General features: G+C 32.7%; 1 long non-coding RNA gene and 1 other non-coding gene across 2 annotated transcripts; one reads left to right on the forward strand and one right to left on the reverse strand.

Moving 5' to 3' along the window:
• Positions 1-1,736: 1,736 nt before the first annotated feature.
• On the forward strand, positions 1,737-6,478 carry LOC130462449 (uncharacterized). Its single transcript, XR_008922682.1, has 4 exons — positions 1,737-1,837; positions 1,915-2,003; positions 2,299-2,412; positions 6,190-6,478. It is a non-coding gene; the product is annotated as an uncharacterized lncRNA (long non-coding RNA).
• A 4,681-nt stretch (positions 6,479-11,159) lies between these two features.
• LOC130464713 (small nucleolar RNA SNORA64/SNORA10 family) lies at positions 11,160-11,276 on the reverse strand. Its single transcript, XR_008925068.1, has one exon. It is a non-coding gene; the product is annotated as a small nucleolar RNA SNORA64/SNORA10 family (small nucleolar RNA).

An 11,276-nucleotide genomic window follows, 5' to 3' on the forward strand; every position in this document is an offset into this window, starting at 1 on the left:
AAATTTATACAAGCATGTTCTAAACATATTTAACAGTGTTCTAAATTTATTCAAACATGTTCTAAATTTATACAAGCATGTTCTAACTTTATTCAAACATGTTCTAACTTTAATCAAATATGTTCTAAATTTATTAAAGCCGTGTACTAACTTTATTCAACCGTGTTCAAATTTTATTCACAAATGTTCTAACTTCATCCAACAATGTCCTAAATCGTGATATACACTCAAATGAGATCTGATTCGCGGCCACCAAAATTGAAATTAATTTTTATTTTTGAATTGAGAAATTGATTGATTAAAGAATCGAGGAATCGATTGATTTTTATAATCAAAGAAATTGATTAATTTTAGAATCTCATAAAATCGAAATTGATTGATTTTAGAATCGAAGAAATCGAAATCGATTGATTACGAAGAATCTTACCGAAATTGAAATCTGATTCAAGAACCACAACAACCGCGAACGGAATTTATAATCGAAATTGCTGAAACCAAAACCACCGCGACCGGCGACTGAATTGCAATGAGCAGCGGCGGCGCCGAGACGCGAGTAGCGGCAGAAGCGAGACGCGAGCAGCGGCGGCGGCGAGCGAGGCCGAATGTTGTAGGTGTTCGAAAATGAGAGAGAGAGGAATTGAAGAGAGAGAATGAGCGCCGGAGAGAGAGATCTTACCGAACAGCCGATTGATTTTATTTTAGAATCGATTGAAATCGATTGAGAACACCAGTGATTGAATTAACCGAGCAGCGGCGGCGATTGAATGGCTGCGAGCAGCGGCGACGGCGAGCAGCTAGGGCGGCGAGAAGCAAGCAGCAACGACGGCGGTGACGATAGGCCACCAGCAATCAATAGCACTTATTCGCAGATCGCATAATCTTACCGAATAACAAATCGATCGCAAATTGAGATTTTGAATAACAAATCGCAGCTGCTTTGAATAACCATTTCTGTTTGGTGGGATTTTGTTCGAATAACAAATAGATCGCAAATTAAGAATTGGCGATTGAGTTTTGAGAATTAATCGATCGATGAATTGGAGGAGGAAGGTATTCGCGGCGTCACTGGCTTTCTGCGAAGGAATCACCACCGCGAGAAGCAACCGGTGAGAAGTGACCTGACCGGCGACCGGCGAGCGTTGGTGGTGGCTACGACCGGAGAGAGAATTGGAGAGAGAGGGACGAATTGAAGAGAGAGAAAGAGATTATGAAATTAAAAAAATGGCGTGAAAAAAAAATGGGGTATTTGTTAATAATAATTACGAAAATGCCATTATCAGAAAGTGTTCTTACCGTAAGGAAGTGTTCTCACCATAAGAAGTGTTCTTACGGGAGCCTTTCTCTCTCTCTCTCTCTATATATATATATATAGGGAAGGGATCCGGTGAAAATAGGTCCCTATGTTAGTATACTAGTATATATGAGAATGAATCTAATCCGTAGGATTAGATGAAAATCAACGGCTAGGATTAAAAGCAAGTAATGGAAATAATTTAAATAACCTCCCACACACCAAATAATAAAAAATAAAATAACAGACGTTTCTCTCTCTAAAAATATTGTACAGCCTCTCCCAAATTCAACCCCCTTCCTCTCTCTCAGACTTTTCTCTCTCCTCTAAAAACTGTCATTAAAGCTTCAAAAATTGTCGATGAAGCTTCAATTCACTCGATTTAGTCGTTGATTTCAAATAGTTCTTGGTGAATTCTTCTATATCTCTTCTCTTCTTCAACATTTTCGTCTATTTTAACCTAATTTTTTGTATTCGTTTAAGATTGGAGATGAAGGAAGCAGAAAAATCCAAAAAAACAAGCCGAAAAAGCTAGGAACGAAGAAGGTAATACAATACACGAATTTCACACTATTTTCTTGTTTTTAGATCTTGATTTAGGTTAATTTGTGTTTATTTTATAGTGTAAGGAAAATTATGAAAAAGAAGATGAAATTGTGTAAAAACGGAAGAAAAACACATATCACATTCAGAAGATCGCGAAGAATCTTATGTAAGTAATTGATTGGATGTTCTATTTCATGATTTGATTTTTCTGAAATTTTTGTTATTATTTTTTGAAATCATAATCAGTTTATTCTTAATATTTGTGATTATTTTTTGAATTAATTGTTCATGTTTCTAAATTATTTTGTGATTAGTTTTGAATTTCTGAATGTTTAGGTGATTAATATCTGACTTTTTTAATTAATTTGTGAAATTTTTCTATATTTTTGGATTTACTGATTTTATGAATTAATTCATGATGTTCTATAACTTATAGTTATATGTTCTGAATGTTTGAACAGAGAAAATTCAAATGTCGGAAATGAGATCAAACGCGCCCAAACAACAGAGTTATATCGCACTGGTAGTTCTATTGCCGAACAAGCACTTGTGAATGACGTCCTTGTAAATGTTGGGTAATATTTTATAATCTCAATTCTTTAGAACATGAAGGTTCAACATTTAGAACATGAAGGTTCTCTATTTAGAACAAAAATGTTTAATGTTTAGAACATGAAAGTTACCTTTTAGAACACCAAAATTTAGGTATAGTGATGGTTCAATTATTGAGAAATGAAAGATATTTGAAAGAATTAGATCTTATTTGACTACATTTACCATATTTGAACCTTGTGCATGACTATGTCATCAAACTAACTATTTTTGGCTTTTGTGTCTAATAATAAACGCGCCAAATCTACGGAGCCTATTGTCCCTCCATCACTTCTGAACGACATCATGAAAAATTTAGAGTAATATTTTATACTCTCAATACTTTAGAACACGAAGGTTAAGAATGTAGAACATCATAGCTCACTGTGTAGAACATCATAATTTCATATGCTCTAATTATAAGTGCACATGTTCTGAATTTGATGAGAATAATATTTCTCCCAAACATATTAACTTTTGATCAAAGGATTTTCATATATTCTTCTTGCCTCTATGTCAAACTTGAGTTTCGTTCTTGAGTAGCTACTGCATTCCCTAGGACTAGTAGTCTAACACTCCTAGCATGGAGGATTACTGCTTAAAATTGTTTAAATCTATCATGTATTTAGGATTACATTTCTTCATTCTACTCTCTCTATTAGGACCATGAACCCAAAGCATGTAGTTGTATGAATTCAAAAAGACAAAATTCTGAATTAAAAAAGTATGTGAGTGAGAAGCTGTTGATGAGGTATGCCTTGAATTCAAAAAGTAAATGTTTAGTTGATGAGGTATGCTTTGGATAGGTTTATAGTTTGTTGATTACTGGGAGAAGTTGTTGACAAATGGTGATTTTTTTCTCGAATTAGGCTAAATACTTTAAATTTATTTGTGTTTGCTTAAGATTGTTAGGTTATTGATGAATAGTACCCCGCATTGCCAGGCATCAAATCCTTGATCCCATTCTTATGCATTTTTTCTGACTTTTCTTTGGATGTTAAGAATTCTAGATGCACTTTCTTGTGAAATTTCTGCATGATCTGCATTGAAACTATTAGTCATAGAAAGTAGAGAATTTTGTGTAGATTCTCAACATATGTTAGTCACATGCTTTCTAAGAAGTTAAGGTGTTTCTTTCATGTACAATCTCTTACTTTTCATGACAATAACAATTGAGGTTACGTGGGTTAACTGATTGTTGTACGTATATCAACTATTTGAGAATTAGAAAGTAAAGAACTGCCACAAAGAAAATTAGGTCATACTTTCATGTTCTTTGTTCTTAGGAAACAATTAATTCCTTTATCTGCTTCAATTTTATCTTTTACCAATTTATGAAAGGTGAGATTAACAGAAGATAATACTCATAGTTCACTGGAAAGGACAATTGTTCATTGCTCAAGCCTTCTGATGTACAAACTTTGTGGTTCTTTTTTGAAGTGATTATGCAATTAGTTATTACCGTCATTAAAGTTCTCAAGTCTAAACTTATTTATTTGGTTTTCCGAAGGAATTGCCTACAACAATTGAAATGGTCATCTTATGCAACTTGTTTTGTTTGCAAAGATGTAAGCTCATGTTTGATGCTTCTAATGCATTTGTTATTATCAGTGGTTATATTTTTTGTTAGAACATATAGTTGAACTGGTAAGAACATGTAACTTAACCAATTAGAACATATAGCTTCATAGGTTGGAACATATAAATTCAATTGTTAGAACATATAACTTATCTTGTTAGAACATGTTGGTTCACTAGTTAGAACATATAGTTTCGTTGGTTAGAACATGTAACATATGTTGTTTTTGATATAATATCCATATTATAAACATAACTAAATTTTGGTTGCGTTTGGTTTAAAGGAATTACCTTCTATGTTGATATTTGGTTATGGTTGTTAGCTGCTGTGATCTGTGCAATTGAGCTTTAGGTTTGGCTAGCAGTTAGTCCGAAAGTAAATTAAATCTCTCAAATAGTAAACAAAATCTCTCTAAAAGTAAACTAAATAACAATGAAACATCAACTCTCACTGTGTTAGAACATATAGCTTAACTGCTTAGAAAATGTAGCTTAAATGATTAGAACATATAGGAATATTGTACAATGGTAACAATCCAAAGAAAGGCGAGAGAAGCCATTAAGGAACATTAAGCCTATTGTATTTTTTCCAGTTTTCCTTTATGTTGTGTGTCTTTTTTAAGGGATTTGTAATTAAGGGGGGGGGGGAGTGAGTATGCAGGCATGTTGATTGTATTCGGTGAAAGTGGGAGAGTAGAGAACCTCTTGAACGTTCTCAAGCAATACATGTTTATAAGCTTTAAGCATTTATCAATACAAATTACAATCATTCATTTAAATATGAGTTTGAGTGAGTGAGTTTGTTGCATGATGACAAAAAGAACCACCTGAACATTCCCATTTGGATAACAAAACCAGGTTCATAAGACCATTATCCATTTATTGCTCATGTTAGTAACCAATTTGGGAAGAAAAATAAGTGTATCAGTGTAGATAAAGGTACAAAAATCTTGCAGGACAAGTGCAGTGGTCTGTTTTTCTGTATTCTAATGGGCTAGTTCCCAGATGAGTGTAATGGATGTTCAACAACGTAACAGAACATGTACTGTTAATGCAGAACATGTCCCTTAACTAGTTAGAACATATTGCTCAACTTGTTAGAACATATAGGTTTAATTGTTAGAACATATACTTTAGTTGTTAAAACATGTAGGTTTAATTATTAGAACAATTAGATGAAATGCATAGCACACATGGTATTGGTCCTTGGTACTTATATTAAATGAGTTCAGAACATAATTTTAATTACTGCAGAACAAAAGATAAGTAACTTAGAACATATATACTTTGTTAATGCAGAACATGTTCCTTAACTAGTAGAACATATTGATCAACTTGTTAGAACATATAAATTTAATTGTTAGAACATTATATGCATTATTTAAGAATATTTCTGTTCTAAATTTCATAACAAGATGTTCTGAAACTAGAAGGATATGTTCCAATATTATTTTCTTGTATCTAATATGTTCATGAAGTTGCTTTGGGTCTGATTTTATGCCTATTTTTATGACAATTTTGGCCAGGTTAGCTATGTTGTGTTTTCATGTGCGACATTATGGGCTAGTATATTTGTTTCAAACATTGGTGTTGGTCTTAAGTTGTTGCATAGTTGCTGGTGTAGGCTATTTGTTTTGCAGGGAGGGTTGTTGCAGGTCAGTTTAGGGTGGGAAGTGGTTCTGCTCTGTTTGGTTGTTGCTATAAGCTTTGTGTGTGTGGTGCTGTTGTAAGTAATGGTCGTCAATGCTTGATGTTTTGGGACAATGCCTATTAGCTCAATTCGCAGAGCTTTGTGCAGTTTCACAATGATGTAGGTTCAAATCCTACATAGGCAACTCGTTTCAAATCACGGTATTTATCCATGAACACATACGAGATTGTGATGTCTTCAGTTATGTGTTGGGTGTAGTTATGCATATTGTGTTTGTTACTTGCATGTGTCTGTGCTCGGTCTTTCATGTGTATCTGCGTCAATTCATAACATTTAGTTTCCGAATTCATAAAGTTTAGCTTAGGAATGCAGAACATTTAGTTTGGGAACTCATAACATCTAGTTTAGGAAGTCAGAACATTTACGTTGGGAATTCAGAACATCTAATTTGTGAATTCAGAACATCTACTTTGTAAATGTAGAACATATGATATTTTATTGTTTCTAATATTCAAAATTTAATTCACTGCAGTTTGAGCAAATGAAGAGATTGAGGCTTGAGTATTGTGGCGAGATATTGGCACACAAGAAAAATGATGAACATCATGTTATGGTTCCGAGTTAAGGAAATGGGAAACAAAGAATCAAATTTAACGGGATCATAATGTCTTTGTAACATCAAATGTTGAATTTCTTGTAAATACTTTATGTTGAATTCGTAAAATTAGTAAACCATCAATTTATATTGGATGGTTTTGATCAACTTGTAATAGATTCATTTGCTTGAAGTTTAATTTGACTAATAGACTTGTAATGTGATATGCTAATGAATCTATTAAAAAAGAAGTCAATTACTTCACAAGTCTACTAGCTAAACCATGTTCAAAAGATCGGTAAAAAATATATTCTATTTTTCTATGTAGAACAAAAGATGAGAAAATTTAGAACATGATCAACAACACGTAGAAAAAAAAGGTGTTTAATTTTAGAACATGGTCAACAAAACCAAAATACGGTTATAATAAAATATATAAAATTTATACAACAATTTGAACCGTAACACTATGTCCATCCAGAATGATAATTAAAATGTAACACTAAAAATAAGATATAAAAAAATAATGTAAAAAAGAGTACAACGTACATAATTTTTCAAAATTAAAAATACAAAACATGTAACAAATAAAATCATCAACTCTAACTGCACGACAAATATTGAAATCGAGTTTTGTTTGAAGAAAACGAATCAATGACAAAGTCCTGAAAATAACAAAAAGGATTAGTGTCAAGGCAACTAAACAAAAAATAATAAAGCTAGTATACAAATTAGAACATTATATATGTATATTTTTTAGAACATGATGTATATTGTTTAGAACAGTAAGCATGTTGTGTAGAATACAATGAAAAGTTTCCTAGAACATGTTGTGTAAAGTTTAGAACATGTTGTATATTGTTTAGAACATGTATATTTTTTAGAACACGATGTACATTTATTTCGATCATGAAAGAAATAAAAACAGTTATCTAAATATTCAAATCATATTATAAAAAAGTTATAAAGTTCACTTCACTTTTTCCGGGAAATTTCGAATATCACGGTAACCAAGATCCTCACATCCTCTATATAACCGAATCTATACAAGAATGTGAGAAAACAGTTCATAACATATATAATAATAACATAGAACATATGAATAAAAGTGCAGAACAAAAAGAGCAATTATTCAGAACATCAACATTGTCAGTTGCATTGTAGTTCAGAACAAAAACATCGGTTATTCAAAACATTTAAAACAATCATCCAGAACAAAATGAACAATTATTCAGAACATTAAACTGGAGAAATATTAATAAGAAAACGCACCAGATTCAGTGATTGACGATTGCGGACTATGAAAACTTCTGATTACATAGCACAGATAGATAGCATAAGGATTAATGTGAAATTAAAAAGCATGAAAAACACAACAATGATCAGAAAATATACATAATCGAATCAAAGAACAACATGATTTCGAATATTGCACAATTACATGAATTCACAAATCCATGTTTGAAATTCAAACAATACGATTTCGCAAAATATGATCGAATTCAAATAAAAAACAAAAAATTAAGAAGGAAATTGAATCAGAGAACAAATAATCTTTCCAAAACACAATCCAATTCAAAAAAAATCGTTCTAAAATCATAAAATTAATCACAGATAATCATGAAAATAAAATTTGAAAAATTAAACAAGAAAATGAAATAATACCTTTAAACTCATGAAATCTGGAAATTTGGTGAATATATTTGAGAATCTGGAGTGAAATCGCAGCTATTAGGCCGAAAGCGAAGTGAAATTCGACCTTGATTGAAGCTCTAATGGTGGCACAATGAAGAGAGAGAAAATAGAGGTTTATAGTTTTTTAGAGAAGCAGTGAGCGTGAAAAGGGAGGAGAATGGCTGGGTAATAGTTTAATAAATTTACAAATATGCCATTACTAATCCCTTGATTTTGAGCTGTTAGATTAGAAAAGATCCAAAGGCTCAGATTAATTCTCACATAAGATTGTGTTCTCACATAGAAGGGGTGTTCTCACATGAGTCTTCCTCTATATATATATATATATATATATATATATAGGCTCACGTGAGAAGGGATGTTACGTGAGAAGCGTGAGAAATATTATACACCGTTGGATTATTAAGATCCGATGGTTGTGGATAAGCGTGCAATCACTAATGGAAAATCGGTGATTATAAAGTAATTTGAAAGCCATCTGAAAGGAGTAAAAGAGTACGCTTGAGTACCTGACGCGTGGTTTGAAGTTACCCAGAAGGCCAGAAACATTGAAACTCTCTATCTCCTCCAATCCTCTAAAGCCGTACAATCACACTTCTAACTCAAATATTGTAGTCAATTGCCATTAATGAAAAATTTAAGGCGAGAAGATAGATAAATTGAGTAGCCATAAGAGATACATCAATCTTGTATAACAGATACATTAATAGCGTATTAGAGGTACATAGTAGTGTACTAGAAATTCAATTCTATTTCTTTCCATAATCTCTTATATCACACAAACAACAACAATCATGGTGGTTTGAGATGGTTTGTTTTACTTGTGAAAGATGAGAGGTACGTGTGATTATTTCAACTTCGATGCTCTGTTATTATACATATCCTAGAATTTGGATGTATATAGGTACATCCGTACATGATGTATTTCCAGTGTATCTTCAATGTACATATAATATATAAGAATTTTGTATCTCCAATACACTTTTGTATCTGCATATTCAATATGTGATGGAGGATGCATGAAGAGTTGGAGGAGAGGATCAGGGTGCAAGACTTGGGCCAGATCAGAGAGCTTAGGATTGCTTTGATACAAGAGAAATGGAGAAGGGAGAACTGCTTAGGTAGATGGAGGATGATGATGGAAGCTAGAGAGGGGGGAGGCTTGAGGTTGGAGATAGAGAATTGGAGCGATCATGAATTCATGCCAAATTAGTTGAAATAATTAGGGGGTTTTGGGTATAGTCGGTTACAACTCACAAAGAAAGAGGAGAGAGAATGAGTGGGTAGAGATTTCATTTTAATTGTTCATCGCACAAGCGGTTAGATTAATTACTTTGTACGGTTAAGATTACTTCTCACCTTCTCACGATAAGTGTACTTCTCACCGGATCCCTGTAGTTCATGTTCTAAATTTATTCAAGCATGTTCTAAATTTATTCAACGATGTTCTAAATTTGTTCAACGATGTTCTAAATTTATTCAAGCATGTTCTAAATGTATTCAACAATGTTCTAAATTTAGAACATGAGAACCTAGTCAACAAATATACATATATATGTTCTAAATTTTCAAGCTCATGTTCTAAATTTATTCAAGCATGTTCTAAATTTTTTCAACCATGTTCTAAATTTGTTCAACGATGTTCTAAATTTATTCACAGGATGTTTTAAATTTATTCAACAATGTTCTAAATTTAGAACATGAGAACCTAGTCAACACATATACATATTCTAAAAATTCAAGCTCATGTTCTAAATTAATTCAAGCATGTTCTAAAATTATTAAACATGTTATAAATTTATTCAATCATGTTCTAAATTTATTCAAGCATGTTCTAAATTTATTCAAGCATGTTCTAAATTTATTCAAGATTTTAGCGTGTTCTAACTTTATTCAACCGTATTTCAAAATTAATTCAAGCATGTTCTATAATTATTAAACATGTTCTAAAATTATTAAACATGTTATAAATTTATTCAAACATGTTATAAATTTATTCAAACATGTTCAAACTTTATTCAAGCATAATCTAACTTTATTCAAGCATAATCTAACTTTATTCAAGCATGTTCTAACTGTATTCAAATATGTTCTAAATTTATTCGAGCATGTACTAACTTTATTCAACCGTATTCAAAATTTATTCAAGCATGTTCTAACTTCATCTAACAGTGTTCTAAATTTATTCAAAGATGTTCTAACTTTATTTTCGACTTGATTTTGCAATTGGAGTGAGTTACTCTGTATGGCATGAGAAATTAGAAGTAAAACTTTAAATTAACATTCAAATATACAGCAAAACCATGACGATCTCCAAAATTCAGCAATTTCTATCATCTCTTCAATTTAAACACAATCGGCTTTTCCAAAATTCACTCAAAATAGCTGCAACTTTGAAACAAATTCAGAATAAAATGAGATATTAATCCTGATATATGCTCAAAGATGTAAATCTTGATATACGCTCAAACGTCTGATTCGCCGCCACCAAAATTGAAATCAATTTAATTTTTCAATTGAGAAATCGATTGAAATCGATTTTTATTTCAGAATTGATAAATCGATTGAAATCAATCTTGATTTCGAAAAATCTTACCGAACTGCCGATCGATTTGATTTTCTAATCGATTGAAATCGATTGAGAACACCAACGATTGAATTAACCGAGCAAAGGCTGCGATTGAATGGTTGCGAGCAGTAGCGACGGTGAGAGGTGAGTAGCGAGGGCGGCGAGGGCGGCGAGAAGAGAGCAGCCACGGCGGCGGCGACGATAGGCCACCAGCAATCACGTGTTCTTATTCACAGATCTGATTTGTGGCCACCAGCAACAACGACGATCTGATTCGCGGCCACCAGCAACACCTTTCAAAAAAAAAAATCGATTCGTTCAATTTTGGTGCGATTTTGTTCGAATAACAAATCGAGAATGCTGATTGAGAATTTGCGATTGAGATTTGAGAATCAATCAATTGATTAATTGGAGGAGCAAGGTGTTCGCGGCGTCGTCGCTGGATTTCGGCGAAGGAATCACCACCGCAAGCAGCGACCAGTGAGAAGTGACCGGCGACCGCCGAGCGTTGGTGGTGGCTACGACCGGAGAGAGATGGAAGAATAGAAGAGAGAGAAAGACATTCTGAAATGAAAAAAAAATGGCGTGAAAATAAAAATTGGGTGTATCTGTTAATAATAATTACAAAAATTCCATTATTAAAAAGTGTTCTTACCGTAAGAAAGTGTTCTCACCGTAAGAAGTGTTCTTACGGGAGCCTTTCTCTCTCTCTATATATATATATATATATATATATATATATATATATAGGGGAGAGATC

Source organism: Spinacia oleracea, chromosome 6 (assembly GCF_020520425.1).
Source record: "Spinacia oleracea cultivar Varoflay chromosome 6, BTI_SOV_V1, whole genome shotgun sequence".
Taxonomy (NCBI): Eukaryota; Viridiplantae; Streptophyta; class Magnoliopsida; order Caryophyllales; family Amaranthaceae; genus Spinacia; species Spinacia oleracea.